Raw genomic sequence first — 20,778 nt, 5'->3', positions numbered from 1 at the left:
CCCATAGGACTGTGAATCCTTCATGAATTATGTAAGCATTAGGTGTTTGTTGCCAAGGTTATATACGACCTGAAAATTACAAAAAAAATCATTTGACAAGATTTTGAATACCATCTTAATTTGGGTGTTCTGGTCCAGATTTGCCTTATTGTCCACAACCTTTGCAAAGTATCCCATAAGAGTGATCATTATGGTCTTTGACTGAGTATCAGGCTTTTGTTGGGCACTCATCATGCTAGTTATGATAGACTATTGAGCCAAGGCTGCTTGGCTTCCAAACATGTCTTCTAGCTTATCTAGAATCATTTTCTAGTAGTCTTACAAATCTCCAGTTGCTTATACAGAGTATTGGCCATGCTTACCAGCACTTTCCAGCATTTTCTAACCTCAATTTAAGTGGCCAGGGGGCACTTGGTATCAAGAACTATTTTAAGTTCCTCACAACTCAAGACAACTATCAGGTTCCTTTTCCATTCCTTATAGTTATTTTCGTTTAATTTGTTTTCGGTGAGTATGTTCAATAAGGGAGTTGGTGTCATTTTCGAACTAAAAGTAAAACATTTATATATTAATATCTTTGTATTAAGGCAATGTTTGAAAATGTTTTGCAACATTACAATATGCACTAAGATGGTGCATGTGTCTTACATTAAAGCTTCAAAACATTTGTAAGTCGTTGCAATGATAGTTCCCACACCCATTGAATCAGCCACCATGGGATGATCATGATCAACTAGTAAGAACATGGATTTTCATCCAATTTGTACATGAACCTATTTCTTTAGGCATTCACACATATTAATAATCATGTAACGTTTGGCCATCATTCTAACTTAAGTAGAGCTCCGTAGGGAGTTATTAACTAGATGATATTGAGTGTATAACCATCAACTCAAAACCTATTGCATCATGCACCAAAAATAAGTCATCGTGGGACAATATCACCGAGTAGCATGCTTTGACTAGTTGTCCTATTTTGAAGATATACTTTCTTGACTTATCGCATGGTAATGCCTACCACAAGGGCTAGTCCAATTATCATTTGATCACAAGAGAATTTTTCTAGGCCAGTCTAATTATCATTTGACCAAAAGAGAATTTTTCTTACTTTCAGGAAATCTCCTCAGTGAAATCCACATAGCAATCCTACCATGGTGTAGTGCACTTGTCATGTCATCACAATGGACCATTGATGAAGGCCGTAGGTCTTATTTAGAGACATTCTCCCACTTAATATTTTAAAAAAATGCAAGGTTTTTAATTTTTTATTTCAATCATGTATGATCAATATATGCATGACAAGTACATGTGGCATTCTTTCTTAAACTATATGGTATGCTTATCTCATGTACACATGACATGCTATGGAAATTTTATAATATTCACATTTAATTCTTCACAAGAGTCAATCAAACAATTTTGATTCTCCACAATTTTTCTGTTAAGGGAAAAATTGAAGAAGTAAATGAAACTGTGCACCATGTAGGTTCCTAGGAAAGGGAGGTGAGTCGTATTTTACCATTTAAAAACCTAGCCTTTCCTTGCTAGACCCAGTCCTAGACATGAACCTTCTCATTACCACACTTCTCAAAGTAATCGAATAACCTAAAGAAGAGAATAGAACAATAAAACATGTATTTTCTCATTACCACACTTTTTATCTTTGATAGATCAATTGTGGATCATCTCATACATACATATACCACAATGATATCATAAATAATTATTAAAGAGATAGGTAATAAAATAAAACTGTCAGCCATGGTTCTATTTCTAGAAAATAAATGATAAACAAAAAGTACATAGTTTTTCATCACAAGACATTCATTGTATATTTGAACTTCATCTCTTCATCTTCTCCTCATCATGGGCTCCTTTTCGAAAATAAATTACATTTATGCCCTATATCCATTTTTGTCTCAGAAGAATTTTAAAAATAAAAAATCCTACATAGAAATGATAGTACACGGTCTATTTCCTAAGTTCCAAAACCTTGGAAAAATAATAATAATTATATAACAAATATATATAATATTGCATTCATTCAAATGCATTCCCTTAAATATGCAAATAATTACAAGAAGGCCACATCTTTGGAAATATTAATCAAGTAAGATGAAGAGAAAGATTTGGTCTTAGATTGAACCATAAAGATAGCACGACCTGATTCTTATACCAATAGTTGGAATAAAACCCAGTTTAAAAACAATTTTCTTGCACAGTGAAAAATTAAAATTTTGAAAACTGACACTGTTTTTCATATTTACAGCAATAAACCTTAACCAAATTCGTACCTATGTTTTTGGATAAGCAGATCCTTGATGTTTTCTAGCTTTCAACCAAATGATCTTCTCCATTACTCTTGTAGCACAAATTGCTTTAAGTGTGGGCTCGAAACAATTGAATCAAAACATAGAACTAAAAAAAGTTTTTCTTTTAGGGTGAAAACAAAAATTCTCTCTTCTTTAATAGAAACCGGTAAAATTGTTATTCTGGAAAATATGTTTATAAGTTAAGAATAAATTCTATCTATTTATTGGCAGAATAGCAATCTCTCAAAAGTTGTGCTAATAGCTCTACAGGTACGATCTATTTATAAGAAAAGAAGGTATAACCATTGTAAAGTTAAAGAGGTTTATTTTAAATAGAAAAACAACATTCTACTTAGAGTAGGAGAGGGGTGAATGACTCACCCTTATATTTCTACTAGGGTTGCCACCCCTTTCATATTATATGAGGGGCTTTGGTCTCTCTAACATTGGGTCCAATTATGTGTACCTCCTGAGCTTTTTGACCCAATACTATGTAATGTGATCCAACCTGATTCAAATTTTCTATTTCCCAAAGTAAAATTTAATATTTAAATATTAAATAATTTTCTCATCCTAATTTTACTTCACTAAAATTTTGACAATTTTACCACCGATAAAATTTCGAGAAAATTCACTTTGCTCAATATGTTACAACTCAATATGACTGAATGGTTTTTTTTTTCATTTTTTGGGCTTCAAAACAATAAAAAAAACTTATTCTTCCATCATTTTTTAAGTAATCCTATACAGAATTGTAAATTTCCATTTTCATTTCCATTTTCATTTCCATTTCCATTTTTGGAGACCTATATTCATTTCCAAATGATTAAATTTACCCATTTCAGAGAGAACCATAATTATTCATGAATGTTTTCAATTTATCCTTTTCTATTCATTTCATTCATTTATATTCAAAAATGTAATTCATTTTTGGTTTGAACGAGCTAGAAGAGGGACTGATTGGACATATGTAGTTGAGTTCAAATGATTTATAATTAAGTTTTAGCTTTTTGCTTATTAATTACAAACTCATTTAGTCACGAAGTCATAAGTGTGTTACCCTCACAGGATATCCTTGATCTCCTTGGGATGATATAAATTCTCCTAATATGCTCCTATTTTATCTCATGGTGACTTTTACATCTTCCTTCATGAAAGTCAATCACTATCAAATAGTGATCAGGCCGTCCATCACAAAGATGAACGAAAAGTGGCCACGTTTTCATCAACCATGTAATGCCAATGAAAGGATATCATTTACCCTTGTTTTAAGCTATGAATTCCACTGTTGTGAATGATTATACACACTACAAAAGTCATACACCCAATGCACCAACTTTTGGTTCCTTATCTTTTGAACTAAGGCTTTTACTTCCATGAAAGTGTACAAGTCATGCATACATAGTCCTCCATCCATTCAAGATTTAGGTATTTCAAACTATGAACATCACAAGCAAATAAACCAATAAATGAATTTAGGATCTATTCTGATTGGGTCCTATCCGATGTGCTGTCAATCTAGTCAGTCGTATCTATGTCTCTATCTTCTAGGAATTATCTGCTCTGATGCCCAAGATAAGGCATCTCCCCAATTGGACTTGATAGACGACATATTAGTCTTTCAATTGGCTTGCTCATTTTTTATTAGACTAATGAAATATTTAGGTTTATATACTAATATAAGCTATCTTTCCTTACTACAATCCAACCACGTAATATCGCTTAGTATTTGTTAAACATTAGACAACCAATGAGAAATATTTGTTTCCATTTGTCTTTGCATGAAAAAACATGTGAGGAAAACTATACAAAGTATATTAATGTAAGCAATGAATTTTTTTTATTAACCAATCTGTTCGGAAAAGTCACAAGTGTATATTGATGAAAATACTACACTTAGGACTCAAAATCCAACAGTCCCCACTTTCCCTAGTGAAGTAGATGAGTCATGTTTTGCATTCTTGTGCCCCCACATGTTTTCTAAAAAGCTCTTTAGCTATAAGAGTCTTGGCTAAAAAAACCCGGGGTTTGTCCTCATTTGTGATCTTTGACCACATCTACCATTCCATCAAGTACTACTATCTCCCTTATGTGTTTTATTCTTATATGGTTAATTCAGGTTTAGATATATCCACACTATTATAGTGCCATACCTTTTTCATACCCCATATTTTCCCCTCCATAGTAAAGTTAGTAGTGCAACCATGCTTGACACTTATTAACACTATGGACCCGCCGTTTAGGACAAAAACACAGCCCAATGTCGAGTTCCTCGAATCCTGACACGTTTGGAAGTTAGAATTAGTATATCCAATAGGAGTAATGTCTCCTCTAGAATAAACAAACATATAATCCCTCCTTCTACATAGATACTTGAGTATATGCTTAACCATTTGCTAGTGTCTTGGTCCTAGATTCTCTTGATATCGACTTGCCAACCCCATTGCAAAATAGATATCTAGGCCTGTGGATAGCATAACATACATGAGACTTCCTACTGCCAAAGCAGAAGGTACCTTTCTCATGTTTTCTCTTTCTTCCATTGTTTTAGGACAATCCTCTAAAGAGATATGAAATCCTAATATGGGAGGTTAATTTCCCTTCTTCGAATCAGTTATTGTACAACACTTAAATGTCATGTATATGTATGTAGCCTAAGACAGTGCTATCACTTTTTTCTTTCGATCCCTTAGGATTCAAATACCTAGAATAAAATTAGCTTCTCCTAAGTTCTTCATGCTAAATAGTTGGGTTAACCAAAATTTAACCAATGATAATGTCCCTAAATCATTTCTAAGTAGTAAAATATCATTGACATAGAGAACGAGAAAGACAACATTTCCATCCCCTAAATGTTTGTAAACATAAGGTTCATCTACGTTTTTCTCAAATCCGAAAATCTTGATCGCCTAATCAAAATTTTAATTCCATGAACGAGATGCTTACTTAAGTCCATATATGGACCTAGGCAGTTTGCAAACTTTATACTTGTTTTCTTTAGCTATATATCTGGTGGGTTACATCATGTAGATGCGTTTTTCAAGATAGTCATTTGAAAATGTTTGCTTGACATCCATTTGTCATATCTCGTAATCGAGAGTTGCAAAAATGGATAGTAATATGCAGATTGACTTCAGCATGTCAACCGAAGAGAAGATGTCTTCGTAATCGATGCCTTGGTTCTAAGTATAACCTTTTGCTACAAGTTTGGCCTTATAAGTTTCAAATTTTCTATCCGCATTTCTTTTCCTCTAGTACATCCACCGCACCTTATGGATTTTAACCCTTCTAGTAAGTCCACAAGTTCCCACAGTAAGTTACAATACATAGAGTCCATCTTAGCTTTGATAGGTATCTCCCAAAGCTTAGAATCAGCACTCTGCATTGCTTTGTCATATGTGAGTGTGTCGTCATCTTCTTGTTTGGCAGACTTAGTGTTAAAAACATTTTAGCCAAATTGGAAGAACTCAGGCCTATGAGAGACCCTCCTACTGTGATGAAGCACCCTATGCTGCTAATCGTCTGTAGGTCTACAATTAGGAGCTAGTTTTGGAACTGCTTTATTAGGGTTTTGTTTATTTCCTGAAAGTTTCTTGAGTACCTCTTTACTCTGAGGTTTGAAGTCATTAATGTAAATTTACTCAAGGAAAGTAGCATGAGTTGAGATTAAAACAATTTTCTCTTTCGGGTTATAAAAAACCTCCTTTTGTTCCCTTTGGATATCCAACAAACATGCACAATTCTGTCAGTAAATCCAACTTCCTCGCATCTTTATCCAATACGTGGGTTGGGCATCTCTAAATGCTTAAATGATTAAGCTTCATCTTCCTGCCATTCCATAATTCATATAGGCCTTTCGATACTACCTTAGTTGGCACATCATTTAAAATATAGCATGTCGTTTGTACCGTATATCCCCAAATAGAGATTGACTTGAATAACTTAACAAAGAATGTACCATGTCTAACAACATTTGGTTTCTTTTCTCTGCCATACCATTATGTTGTAAAGTGCCAGATATGGTTAACTAGGATAGAATCTCATTCTCTACAAGGTACCCTAAAAATTCATTAGATAAATATTCTCCACCTCGGTCAGACCAAAGTGCCTTTATGGGTAAACCTAGTTGTTTTTCTTCTTTCACATAAGACTCTTTGAATTTATCAAAGGTTTCAATTTTGTGGTGCATCAAGTATACATACCCATATTTGGAATAGTCATCAATAAAGGTAACATAATACTCGTAAACATCTCTTGGACTAACGTTCATGAGGCACATACATTAGTGTGCACAAGTTTTAGGGGTTTTTCGGCCCTCGTTCCTTTTGCATTAAAAGATCGCTCAGTCATATTACCTTCCAAGCAAGATTCACATTGTGGAAGATAAACTTTTTCAAGTGAACTTAAGATGTCACCTTTCACAAGTTTAGTGATTCTTTCTCAGTTAATATGACCAAGTCTCAAATGCCAAGGTACATCTCATTAAATTGAGAAGCTTTAAGTCTTTTATTCGATATTTTAGTCTCAAACAGTGTGTACATCTTTGGTTTGATAAAATAGAGATTATTTGACATCCATTACAAATATGATTTTGATTTCTAAATATTGCAATTCCATTATTAAAAGTCACAGTCAAGCCGTATTTATATAAACATGCAACGAAAATTAAGTTTTTCTTGAAACTTGGTACAAAGAAAATATCTTTTAAAATAATCTTCCTAAAATTATCAAAATAAAGATGTACATCTCCCATTGCTTCAACTGCCACACTTGTCTTGTTCCTGGTCCACAACGATAAGCTCTTATCTCTAAGATATTTCGTCTCCTCGAACCCCTGTAGAGAAACACAATCATGATTAGTCGTTCATTCATATATATTGACAATAAAACAAATGTCGTATCAAAGTGTCGAGAACTAGCTAGAAGTTCTTCTAAGGTGGCGACACGTATCACCCTAGTTTTTAAAGAATTTTTATTATTTTATTATTTTATTCATTTTTTTATTTCTACTTTTTAATATTAATTTTATTTGAGTTTAGTTGTTTTTCAACAACATTTAGATACTATGGAATGATAGAATCGAAAAATTGAATAAGCAAAAAACTGAGCTTGATGTCGCGACATCACACCCTAATGTTGAGACATCCAAACCAAAATGCCACATCGCAACATTAAAAGGCCAAGTTTATCCAAATTATTTTATTTAGTCATTCTTCCATCCATTATCAACACTTATTTGTCTTATTATATTTATTTTTATTTTTTTTACATTATAATTTATATTTTTTGTTGTAGAATTTTTTTAGGTGCTTTTTTGTCCACTTAGAGCACACAAATCCCAAGATTTTTGTAATAACAAGGACTTGGCCTACTCAAGAAAGTACATAGGATTAGTTTTTTTGTATGTGATTTCTTTGTTTTAGTTTATTATTTACAAAAAAAAAATTGTTTTTGTTTTTGTTTTTGTTGCATGGTGCTCCGATTATATTAATACTATGAATAGTGGTTGAAAATAATAAAGCATGTAATGATTTTTGTCAAACATGAAATTTTTATTGATATGAAATAATTTGATTATTTTAAAGGGAAATTAATTAGGTTTTGATTAGGTTACTTAGTTAAATTGCATAATAGATTAGAAGTACCTAGGTAAGAATGTTTGATGATATCATATGAGATATAAGTCTTATATATAGTTGTAGAAACATGAATGCTTGAATTGATTTTTATTCATTCGGCTTAATTTGAAGCATGAAAAAGATTGTGTATGGTGGGATGTTTAGGGATGTCCTAAGGCATTGTTTCAACAGCCAATTCTCAAATGACCATACGTTAATATTATGAATCCATAGTCTCTTCATTTGAGACTGATAACTCCTTTTTGATGAATCAACAAAAATGAAACCCAAAAGCCAAACATGAATTGAAAACTTGAACTCTTCCTTATTTTTGGACCTTTAATACATTATAAAATAGACGTCATGCCATAAATATTGAGGGTTTAGGTAGATACATCATGATGGTTTCAAAAAAAATATTATTAGAGAAAAAAAAGGAAGAATTAATGTGATATAGTAATTCAAGGTCAGAAAAAAAAATGTGTGAAAAAGAAAAAAAATCTAGAAAAAGTCAAAAGTAAAAATGAGTAGAAAAAGTATAGAACATGAACAAAAGCATTGTGAGCGAGAAAAGAGTATATAATCAAAACAAAATTTCACAAAAGTGAGAGAAAACTCAATCCTCAATGCACCAAAACTCATTATGTTGACCATAGTTGCTAGTATTGTATTGTATATTCCTACATGGAGAGATAAGGAAGGTGAGAGAAGGAGATGGAAGGCAGTGGGTTGGGAAGGGACATTTAGGGGGAAGAGAAGGAACAATGTCATGTGCCTAACAATTTCTAGTGTTTGAATCATTTTGAGTCATATTTTCCTTTGAACTCATATCGACCTAAGCCTTAGAACATTATAGGCGTAGAAGAGCAATGTGACTTGAGCGTTCTTTGTACATAATCTTCTAGAATTACTAACAATTATACTTAATGAATATTTTTTATTCGCAAGATTGTGTCTGCTAAATATTTGTTTGGTTTATGTTAATGGTGATATTATTAAACATTTGGTCGTGGGAATTAGTTCAAGTTGCTAGTAATGTAACTTTGTAAACTAATCCTAATTTGTAACACCCCTTACCCGTATCCAAGGCTAAAACAAAGTACGAGGCATTACCAGACTTAACAATACACATAGACGAAAACTGGGCCATAATATTTCATTTAATTCAAAACTTTTCGAACACCTACATAACAAACAAATTTAACTATATCATCACATCAAAACATAGGACATGGCACGATTAATTAAACTTATAAACCATAATGGATAAGGACTACACCTCATGATCATATACGATAACTCAATGTAGACTGATACGTATGGTCAAAATCATAATAAAAATACATATCACAAACCAACTTCCTATACATGCCACTCACTTGATATTTCTAATATTTGAATTAATTCTCCCAAAATAATAGTTTGATAGTGTGATTTTGCCTCCGACGATCTCCAACCCCGAGCCGACCTGCCAATACTAAAGAAATGGAGAGGATGGGTAAGCTTTACGCTTAGTAAGTTCATATGAAAATAATAAGCAATTACTACCACACTTTTCAAGATAAAACACTATAATTGTACAATTACACATGTTCAGGTTAAACTGTGTTATCAAGTTACAATTACTAAATCATTCATATCTGAAGCTACAAAACTCCACATTCAGTTTTGTTAATTTTCCTTGAAACTAGATTCATATATTTTTCTCCCATAAAATTTCCAGAATTTTTGGTTTAGCCAATTAGTACAATTTATACATTAAAGTTTCCCCTGTTTTAGGGTACGACTACTCTGACCCCTGTCAACTACGAACCAAATTTCTCCCTGTACAAAATTTCAACGACCATACCATTTGTTTCCCTTAAAAATAGATTCAATAAGAAATCCATACAGATAAGGTATGACTCTTAATAATTTGTGTACAATTTATGGTGAATTTCTAAAGTCAAAACAGGGGATCTCGAATTTATTCTGACACTGTCTCACAAAAATTATAGTATCACATAATATATAACTCTTTTGCTCCCCCTGTTTCTTTTATATGAAAATAGACTCATAAATATTTAATTCCATAGTTTTTTTTTTGAAATTTAATTCAACTTACACAATTTTTGGTAAATTTTCAAAGTCATGCACTGCTGCTGTTCAACACTATTTTACTACTAAAGTTCACTTTTACACAATTCACTTAATCCATTCCATTTTACCGAGGTTCGCTCAAATATCGAGCATATTGCTCATAAATTCAAATAAACATATACTTGCACTTGTTCATCACATAATCACTTTCACATGTATTTTCATTTAATCGATTTCCGTTGAACTCATCGAATAATAATGACACACAATTGCTCGCACATTTTCCCATTTCCACACTTATAGTCAAGCTATCCGCACGCATAGTAGCCTACACTTAGTACTACACATGCACCAATAACTGTACACATAGTAGCCTGCACTTAGTACTACACACGTGATCACAGTTTTTGGGTACGCATAGTAGCCTGCACTTAGTACTACACATGCGACCAATTATCCAGTACACGTAGTAGCCTGCACTTAGTACTACACACGTGACCTCACAATAGTTCATTTGTATCGTTTCTATTTCGAAGGTTCAACTGGGAAATTTCTCACTTTTCAACATTTTACTAAATTGTCCGCAATCAATTTAAATTCATAACTTACATCAAATAACCATTTGATAGGCAGCCACATTTCATATGATATCAAAATATAATAACATAAAAAGAATCGATAGATTATTTATGTACGAACTTACTCGAAGTGTCGATCTCACTATCCATAGTACCAATTGTCCATTCATAGTATAATAAGACACAACTCAAATATCAAATCAGCTTTTAAGAATTTACATAACATATATCACATATTTTATATATCACTTGTCATGTATCATCATTTTCTTGCATTTCATGTAACATTCTTTTATGTCACATTTCCACATCATAAACACCATTCCATCAACTTTTCCAATATATTAAATCATACAATATATGCAATAAAAGTAAGAAATATAGTTCAAACATAACATTGCATTATTATTATCATACGAACTTACCTCGATCCAGAAACGGCAATTTACCATTTTAGTCCATAACCTTGTATTTTCTCGATTTAAGCTCGAATCTCGATTTCCTTCATCTATAATATCACATTTAGCCTAATAAGTAGTCACACTATTCATACGGGTCCAAAAATCATATTTTTACACATTTTCATTTTGACACCTAAACTTTTGCATATTTGCACTTTTGCCCCAAGATTCGGAAATTAAACTTCATCCTATTTTCTTATGTTTTATGACATGCTGATCATTTTTCCCTTCTATGGAAAAATCAAATTTTCACTCTAACATGTACTTGTGACTATTAGGTATTTTTACCAATTAAGCCCTTTTACTCATTTTCACTTAAAACCGAGTAGCACAAGTTGTCTGACATAATTTAAAACCTCATATTCTATCATAAAACACCAAAATACACAAATTTCACCTATGGGTATTTTTCCAATTATGAACCCTAGGTTGAATTATTGCTAGCATAAGCTAAATCAAGTTACCGGGACTCTAAAAACGTAAAAATCATTAAAAACGAGGCTAGAACGGACTTACAATCGAGCTTGGAAGCTTGGAAACCCTAGCCATGGAGTCTCCCTTGGTATACACGTCCATGGTGAAGAAGATAAACAAAATTGGCTTTTAATTTTGTATTTTAATTCATTTTACCCCTAAATGACCAAAATGCCCTTTTTACTAAACTTTCCAAAAATTCCATCCATGTCCAATTTTTGTCCATAAACTTAGAAATTGGTCAAATTGCTATTTAAGACCTACTAATTAATATTTCAAAGCAATTTCGTACTAGAAACTTCTAGAATGCAAGTTTTGCAACTTATTCAATTTAGTCCCTAACTTCAAATTAAGCACTTTATGCATAGAATTTCTTCACGAAATTTTTCACACAATCATGCAATCATATCATAGACCTCAAAATAATCATAAAATAATTATTTCTATCTCGAATTTGTGGTCACGAAACCACTATTCTGATTAGGCCCTAATTCGGGATGTTACAACTCTCCCCCCTTTAGGGATTTTCGTCCCCGAAAATCTTACCGGAAAAGTGGTCTTCACTTAAATTCCTCAATTTCATATTTAGTGCTGAAGAACTTTCACTCAGGCGGTGCCTCCAATATATCTCTTTAATTTCTCATATATTCTGAAAGCTTACGGGCTCATCTCTTAATTGTTCTTAAATTTTCAACCCTTCTCCGCTTCCCTTATCATCTTGAAATAAAACCAGATCTCAATTTGGTTAATGGAGACTAAAATTCCAAGAAATCCAACAATCAAAGGGACCTGCACTCTTCCGAAATAATCATACAGATTTTTATCATCAATAAATCACAATCCAATAACATCTGAATCAAATTACAATACACGTCATTACTTTACGAATGAATAGGCAAATTTTCACCGTGAGCTTCATACAATTCTTTCAGATAAGCCTCGAATAATAATAATAATACCATGAATCAGATCCAATCTGAAATTCAACATCAAAAGTCGATCCTCACTGTACTCTTTTAGTTTACTACTCACTATCACATTTCCCTCTTTCCGCTACGGAAATAATTCTGATATAACCTTAAAAATAATCCTTTCTTCTAGTTACAAAACAATTCATCATGCCATCCTTTACTATTCGTTCATTACATTAATCAAAACTGTCTCAATTGCATTAGTTCAAGTACCAAAATATCTCAATTGAAGACATTAACTATAATTGACTTACTTGAGAGAAGTAATCCACCATACTAATTGAAACTCACACTTTTATCAGTTATACCTTTACTGTTGTCAAACCTTACACGAAAATTAGAAAAATCCCAATACTGAAATCACCACATCACCCAAATCAAATCAGAAGTATAGTCATACTTGACATGATTATCACGAGCTGAAGAATGCACCCCGAACATGAGTCCTAATTGACAAATTATGGAATAAAGATAACAAGAAAACTGAATAAAGAAATCCAAGATAGAAAAACCCAAAATAAAGAAACCCAAGATACGATACTATGCCAAAATTGAAAACCAAACTCATAGGAAAATATAGAAGATCTCGATAATTCCTCAGAGAAAAGAAATCCAGTAGAAAACATCATTTAATCTCACTGGAATCAAATGCAACAAGAACAATGTATCTTCCCATATATATACATATCAAATGGAGCATCAAGTAGAAGAAACAGAATCATAGTATCATACATATTCTCTCACCAATTTTTTTATCAGGCAGAATATAATGGAATGCCCGAAGGAATAGAGTAATACAAATTATAAACCAGTCAGGTTACCAATGTTTTCGTCTAACATCAAGATTAGAAAACATCCCCATATAACAAAAATTTCTTTAAAAGATCAATAACCATAGAAATATTTCTGGGAACGGATAAACACATAGAACATCTTAGAAGAAACTACTGAAATATGTCTAGCTGTTACTGCCATACTCAAATATTACACATTTCAGATATCATTTCCCTAGCTATTTCTGCCATCACAAATTTCATATTTCTTTTCACTAAAGACGACTAGTTCTGAATAAATTTTGATTTGCACTTTTCTCGACCTTGTGCCTTAGTAATTCGATTTATCAAAATAAATTTCTTCTCTAATTGGAACAGTGCATAACTCCAATAATCTTTATGCCAATCTGATACTTTTCTAGCTTTGACTTTACTTATCAACTCATTATTCAATCTCTAATCATATTTATAATTATTCTAGCACTGAACTCTTTGGTTTCTCAATCGGAAACTTATTCAATACAAATCTCATGAAATTCCATTATAAAACACCACTTTGGTAAGGGGGAAGGGGTCGTAGGGCCTCTAACTCAACTCTCATATACATATATATGTAACACAGTTTTCATCATAGCAATCATATCTCAATCATGTCATTCATTTCCAGTAACTACCATTCATATTGGTTTAATGCCCACTTTCCAGTTATCTCATTTAGTTAAGTATAATTATGCATGCATCCTATGTTTTCTGGATAGGTTGACTTATCCATTCATCTACTCGAACAAATCATACTCATGACATCATATAAGGGTTAAACAAACATAGGTATTTGCATCACAATCGCAACTTTCTTTTCGTGCATCATCATATACATATCATTACAATCACATAATTCAGTCCAAACAATTTAACATAGGTAAATTCATTTCATTATAATCATTTATCTCATAAAAAAAATATCATTGACATTCATCAACATTCAACGTTCAATCAAGGCAATGACATTTTCATTCATATCATGATATTAGGAACTTTTACTCATACCTCTACGAATTTCTATTTATCCCGTTCATCTTATCAAGTAAGTCAAATACACTATATCATATAAGCATCAAGCAAGTATGGATATTTATCACAACATGACCTTTCATCTCACATGTTATCACTTATATATATATTATAAATTTTTATTCATACTTTTCTAAATCGAGACTCATCATAATCGTAATTTTATTCAAACACCTTCACATCACATTGAACATGGTCAGTGCAGCTTGGTTGGAGAGTACCTCTGTCTAAACAAGACGGTGCTCATACGCGTCGAGAGACATCACACTATCACAGATTAGTGGCATGTATAGCTGGACTTTTACACATGCCAGGTTAGTTCGAGAACCGACTAAACCATAGCTCTGATACCACTAAATGTAACACCCCTTACCCGTATCCAAGACTGGAACAGAGTACAAGGCACTACCAGACTTAACAATACACATAGATGAAAATCGGGCCATAATATTTCATTTAATTCAAAACTTTTCGAACACATGCATAACAAACAAAGTTAACTATATCACATAGGACATGGCACAATTAATTAAACTTATAAACCATAATGGATAAGGACTACACCTCATGATCATATACGACAACTCAATGCAGACTGATATGTATGGTCAAAATCATAATAAAAATACATATCACAAACCCACTTCCTATACATGCCACTCACTTGATATTTTAATTATTTGAATTAATTCTCCCAAAATGATAGTTTGATAGTGTGATTTTACCTCCGACGATCTCCGACCCCGAGCCGACCTGCCAATACTAAAGAAATGGAGAGGATGGGTAAGCTTTATGCTTAGTAAGTTCATATGAAAATAATAAGAAATTACTACCACGCTTTTCAAGATAAAACACTATAATTATACAATTACACATATTCAGGTTAAGCTGTGTTATCGAGTTATAGTTACTAAATCATTCATATATGAAGCTACAAAACATCAAATTTAGGTTCATTAATTTTTATTGAAACTAGATTCATATATCTTTCTCCCAAAAAATTTCTAGAAGTTTTGGTTTAGCCAATTAGTACAGTTTATTCATTAAAGTTTCCCCTATTTCAGGGTACGACTACTCTGACCCCTGTTCACTACGAACCAAATTTCTCCCTGTACAGAATTTTAACGACCATGCCGTTTGTTTCCCTTAAAAATAGATTAAATAAGGAATCCATGCATGTAAGGTTTGACTCTTAAGAATTTGTGTACAGTTTATGGTGAATTTCTACAGTCAGAACAGGGGATCTCGAATTTATTCTGACACTATCTCACAAAAATTATAATATCACATAATATATAACTCTTTTACTCCCCCTGTTTCTTTTATATGAACATAGACTCATAATATTTAATTCCATAATTTTTTTGAAATTTAATTCAACTTACACAATTTTTGGTAAATTTTCAAAGTCAAGCACTGCTGCTGTTCAACACTATTTTACTACTAAAGTTCACTTTTACACAATTCACTTAATTCATTCCATTTTACCGAGGTTCGCTCAAATATCGAGCATATTGCTCATAAATTCAAATAAACATATACTTGCACTTGTTCATCACATAATCACTTTCACATGTATTTTCATTTAATCGATTTCCCGTTGAACTCATCGGAATAATAACAGATACACAATTGCCTGCACATTTTCCCATTTCCACACTTGTAGCAGAAGCTATCTGGTACGCATAGTAGCCTACACATAGTACTACACATGCGACCAATAATCTAGTACACATAGTAGCCTGCACTTAGTACTACACACGTGATCATAGTTTTCGGGTACGCATAGTAGCCTGCACTTAGTACTACACATGCGACCAATTATCCGAGTAGCACAAGTTGTCTGACATAATTTAAAACCTCATATTCTATCATAAAACACCAAAATACACAAATTTCACCTATGGGTATTTTTCCAATTATGAACCTTAGGTTGAATTATTGCTAGCATAAGCTAAATCAAGTTACCGAGACTCTAAAAACGTAAAAATCATTAAAAATGAAGCTAGAACGGACTTACAATCGAGCTTGGAAGCTTGGAAACCCTAGCCATGGAGTCTCCCTTGGTATACACGTCCATGGTGAAGAAGATGAACAAAATTGGCTTTTAATTTTGTATTTTAATTCATTTTACCCCTAAATGACCAAAATGCCCTTTTTACTAAACTTTCCAAAAATTCCATCCATGTCCAATTTTTGTCCATAAACTTAGAAATTGGTCAAATTGCTATTTAAGACCTACTAATTAATATTTCAAAGCAATTTCATACTAGAAACTTCTAGAATGCAAGTTTTGCAACTTATTCAATTTAGTCCCTAACTTCAAATTAAGCACTTTATGCATAGAATTTCTTCACGAATTTTTTCACACAATCATGCAATCATATCATAAACCTCAAAATAATCATAAAATAATTATTTTTATCTCAGATTTGTGGTACGAAACCACTATTCCGATTAGGCCCTAATTCGGGATATTACATAATTTACTTTAAAAAGTTTTCAAAGCATCGAACTATCAGATTAAGTTGCATGTGTGATAATAATTGTTATACCATTAATGTTTAGCAATCATGTTCTTAGTTGTAATAAAATACAAGGGACGTCTTCTTTTCTGCATGCTATATGTCTAGACTTGGTTTGCTTGAAGACAAGCAAAAAGTTAAGTGTAGGGGAGTTCAAGTTTGATCTGCCATGATCTAGGTTTTTATTTATATCTTGATCTGCCATGATCTAGGTTTTTATTTACATCCATCTTCACTAACTCTAGCTTGTTTAAAGAAACAAATCAAATCAATTTTGTATTAAATTTTTTTCTCTTTTTTCTTTTTTTTCATGTATGTGTTTTGGTTGCTTGAGGACAAGCAACAAGTTAACTGTCAGAGATGATCTGTCATGAATTATACTATTATTTACATCTCTTTTACACGTAACTTTTGCTTGTTTAATATTTAAATCAAATAATTTTTGTATATATTTATGGTTTCATGCTTAAAGTAGTAATTTATTCTTTTTAGAACTTTTTATTAGATCTTAGATATCTAAATAAGGTAACATGGTATTGTAGGACGAACCAGGAGCTAAAGATGCATATTCGAGTTGAAACTACTACCTATGTCACGACATCAAGGTATCAATGTACCAACACTAAACACAAAAGAAAAAATAAGTCCTAGAGTGAAACTGCTTGCTCTGTCATGACACAGCCCCTGCATTGTCGCGAGATCAGATCTTATGTTGCCATATCGTAGGCCTATGTTGTAACACAACTATTGAGCGGCCCAAAAGTCCCTGCACAAGATAGCTACATTTTTTAGGGTAATTAGGAGTAGTTTTTTCCTAGTCAAATTCTAAGTACTTCAAGTATAGTTTAGGCACTTTAATATTCCGAGTTTACCCTATATAAAGGCCATTGTAATCAATTTAAACACACAATTTTAGGATTATTCTTAGGTTTTTATTTTGTTCTTAGTCTTTACTTAGTTTATTTTATGTTCTTGTAATCAAAAGATCCTATTCTAAAGTGAGACTTTCGCAAGCAGAGATTGTTTTGGAGCCATGCTTTCATCGATAAATCCATGAGCATCAGTTTCCCTTGTTCTGTTTATATTTCTTTCTTTGACATTGTTAATTGAACGTTTGTGTAAAGATTAGAATCAATTTATACTTTATACATATTTCGTATGTTTCATTTGTACTAATCTAATTAATGGATTGACAGGTAGAATTCATTTTGGATTCGTTAGATCTGGTTGAGTGCACTTAAACCCTAAGATTGACGACCCTAGAAAGTCATTTGGGTAGGAATTAACCTGAAATCGGTGTTACGTACTAAGTATCACTTAACAGATCAGTGGTTAGGGAAGGAAGAACTTAAACCCTAGGCTTGACAACTTTATGAAGTCATATAGGTGTGAATTAACCCGACACCGGTATTTTATATCCGTAAAAACCTTACACTACCTTGGATTGAATTGCGTCATCAAGAGGTGAGTAGTTTTTGATATCTAATTAGTTTAGTAAAAGGTTGAGAGGCCTTACTAGGTTAATTATTAGCCAATTGTTTAGAACCCTACATTAATAATTAATCAGGTAAAGCTATTGAATCTAGGCTAAAGGAACTCGCATAGTCGAAACAAGGAATAGGAGAGGTTGATACATGAACTTAGGGGTAGATTTAGGTTAGTTCAATTCATTTAGTTTATTATTATTATCATCTTACTTCTAGATTAACAATACTAATTCGTGACTCGAGTAGATTAGCAGTTATTTTTGGTAATTGACTCAATATTCGTTTCCCCCAAACTATCATCCCTAGGGTACAATCCTCAAAATACTTACCAAGTGTTTCATTGTAAAAAAACTATATACAACCTGACCCTTATACTTGCAAGCAACACTTTAATTCATATCTTTAGTTGTAGTATTCACACTTCCAATGTTGGTACGTCAGGAAGCAGTCAATACCAAAGACAAGGCATCTCCCCATTTGGTCTTGATAGACGACATATTAGTCTTTCAATTGTTTTGCTCATTTCTAATTAGAATAAGGACATGTTTAGGTTAGTCTAATAATACAAGTCATTTGTCCATACTACGATTAGACCATGTACTGCTTAGTATCAGTTTAAACAATAGACAACCAATAAGCAACATTTGCTTCTATTTTGTTTTGCGTGAAAAAACCATTTGGGGACAATAATACAAAGTATATTAATTTAATTCATGAATAATTTTATTAATCAATCTGTTCGACAAAAGTACAATGTACTTAGACGAAAATACTATAGTTAAGACACTAGATTCAATAATCTTCCACTTGCCCTAGTGAAGTAGATGGGTCATATTCCTAAAATACACAAGTACTTAAAACATAATACTAAGGTAGACACAACACCATAAGTTCACATACTTCAATAGCATAGGTTCACATAACAACATAGGTTCAAATCATGGCTTCGCATTTAATATGTGTTTCATAACAAGAAAGGTCATACATTCAAGGGTACACATACTTTAACTCGGTTTGCTAACATGTAAGGTTTTCACTAATAGTGGTTCGCATGTAAAATCAAGGTCGTAAACACATAGGGGTCACATGCATGGATATCATGCATCAAATCTAGCTTACATAAAGGGTCACATATAAAAGAAATGATAATAAAACTTAGATCTTTATTCATACTGAAGAAATTTGACAAAATGAAAAAAATGGTTTGCAAAATCAAAAATAAAAATAAACTTAAGGAAATACTGAGTCTAGTAAAAATAGCAATGTCATTGAACACAATATCTCTAGCCCAAAGCAAATAACCACTCATCCTGACTAGCTCTGTTGGGATCAATCACCTTGCCACTGCCTTCCACTACTTACCTATGAAGTAAGAGAGGAGTGGGTGAGCTCATGGAGAACTTAGTGAATATAGAGGAAACATCAAAGTATGCTTACAATACGGAGTTAAAACAAAACTTAGTCTGAAAATCGTTTTGCGAGCTAGGCCAAGAGGTTGAGAGACCCAGTTCACAGTTACTTGCTTGTCAAAGAAATGTATAAGTTTGTGAAATAGTTTAACATGTACTAGTTGGAAATCATACTTAAAAAACTTGGCTTGTTTTCATAATAAAACATAAAATATATTCATGTACTTGACATGTCCTTGAGCTTGTTCTTATTCTTGTTCTTATACTGATCATAAAACATTTTCTTATACTTGTCATATTTGTATAGTTGGATAAGTGAATCTCCTTATAACATCTCACTTGTGACCCAAAGATTCCTTAACATGTCCAATAAGTATAGAATAAAGCTAAACACCATCTGTACACCAACATGTCCCTTTGAATGGAGCATAGCTCGACATTCCCTTATCTTTCCACATGTTATAGGGCCTCAATGCCCAAATCATAAAACTTATAGGTAAGTATTCACAATCCTTTGGCATGCCAATATATCCAACATAGGGCTCACATAAAGAGCTCGTAAAAACATAGTTTGTAAAATCAAGCTTTTAAAACATATCTCTAAAATATTTAAAATATAAGCTCGTGTAGACGCACTCACAAAACATATCTTTAAAAAACCCTAAGCTCCTAAAAATACAATAGTTTGTACATAAATCACGATCTCTAAACAACCACCGATTAGCTGAGAATTTTAACAAGCTTTGATTTTCCTTTGTCCTTGTTGGTAGATGGTACAGCTGGTTTGCAACATGTATAAACATACATAAATTACTTGACAAACAAAACACAAAAAATTCAAACATACAAGCAAACTTTGTTTCCTAGACAATTAAGTTTAGCAGAACAGAGGCTTACATTGGTTTCTAAGAACTTTGGTTCAAAATAAAGACTTGACAAAAAGAATAATTGATGAGAGAAATCTTTATGATAAAGGCTTAATTTATAGGCACTAAGTGTTTTAGTACTCTTACTATACCT

The sequence above is a fragment of the Gossypium arboreum genome, chromosome 6 (assembly GCF_025698485.1).
Source record: "Gossypium arboreum isolate Shixiya-1 chromosome 6, ASM2569848v2, whole genome shotgun sequence".
Taxonomy (NCBI): Eukaryota; Viridiplantae; Streptophyta; class Magnoliopsida; order Malvales; family Malvaceae; genus Gossypium; species Gossypium arboreum.
The sequence above is the reverse complement of the archived record's forward strand: the minus strand, read 5'-3'. Positions refer to the sequence as shown.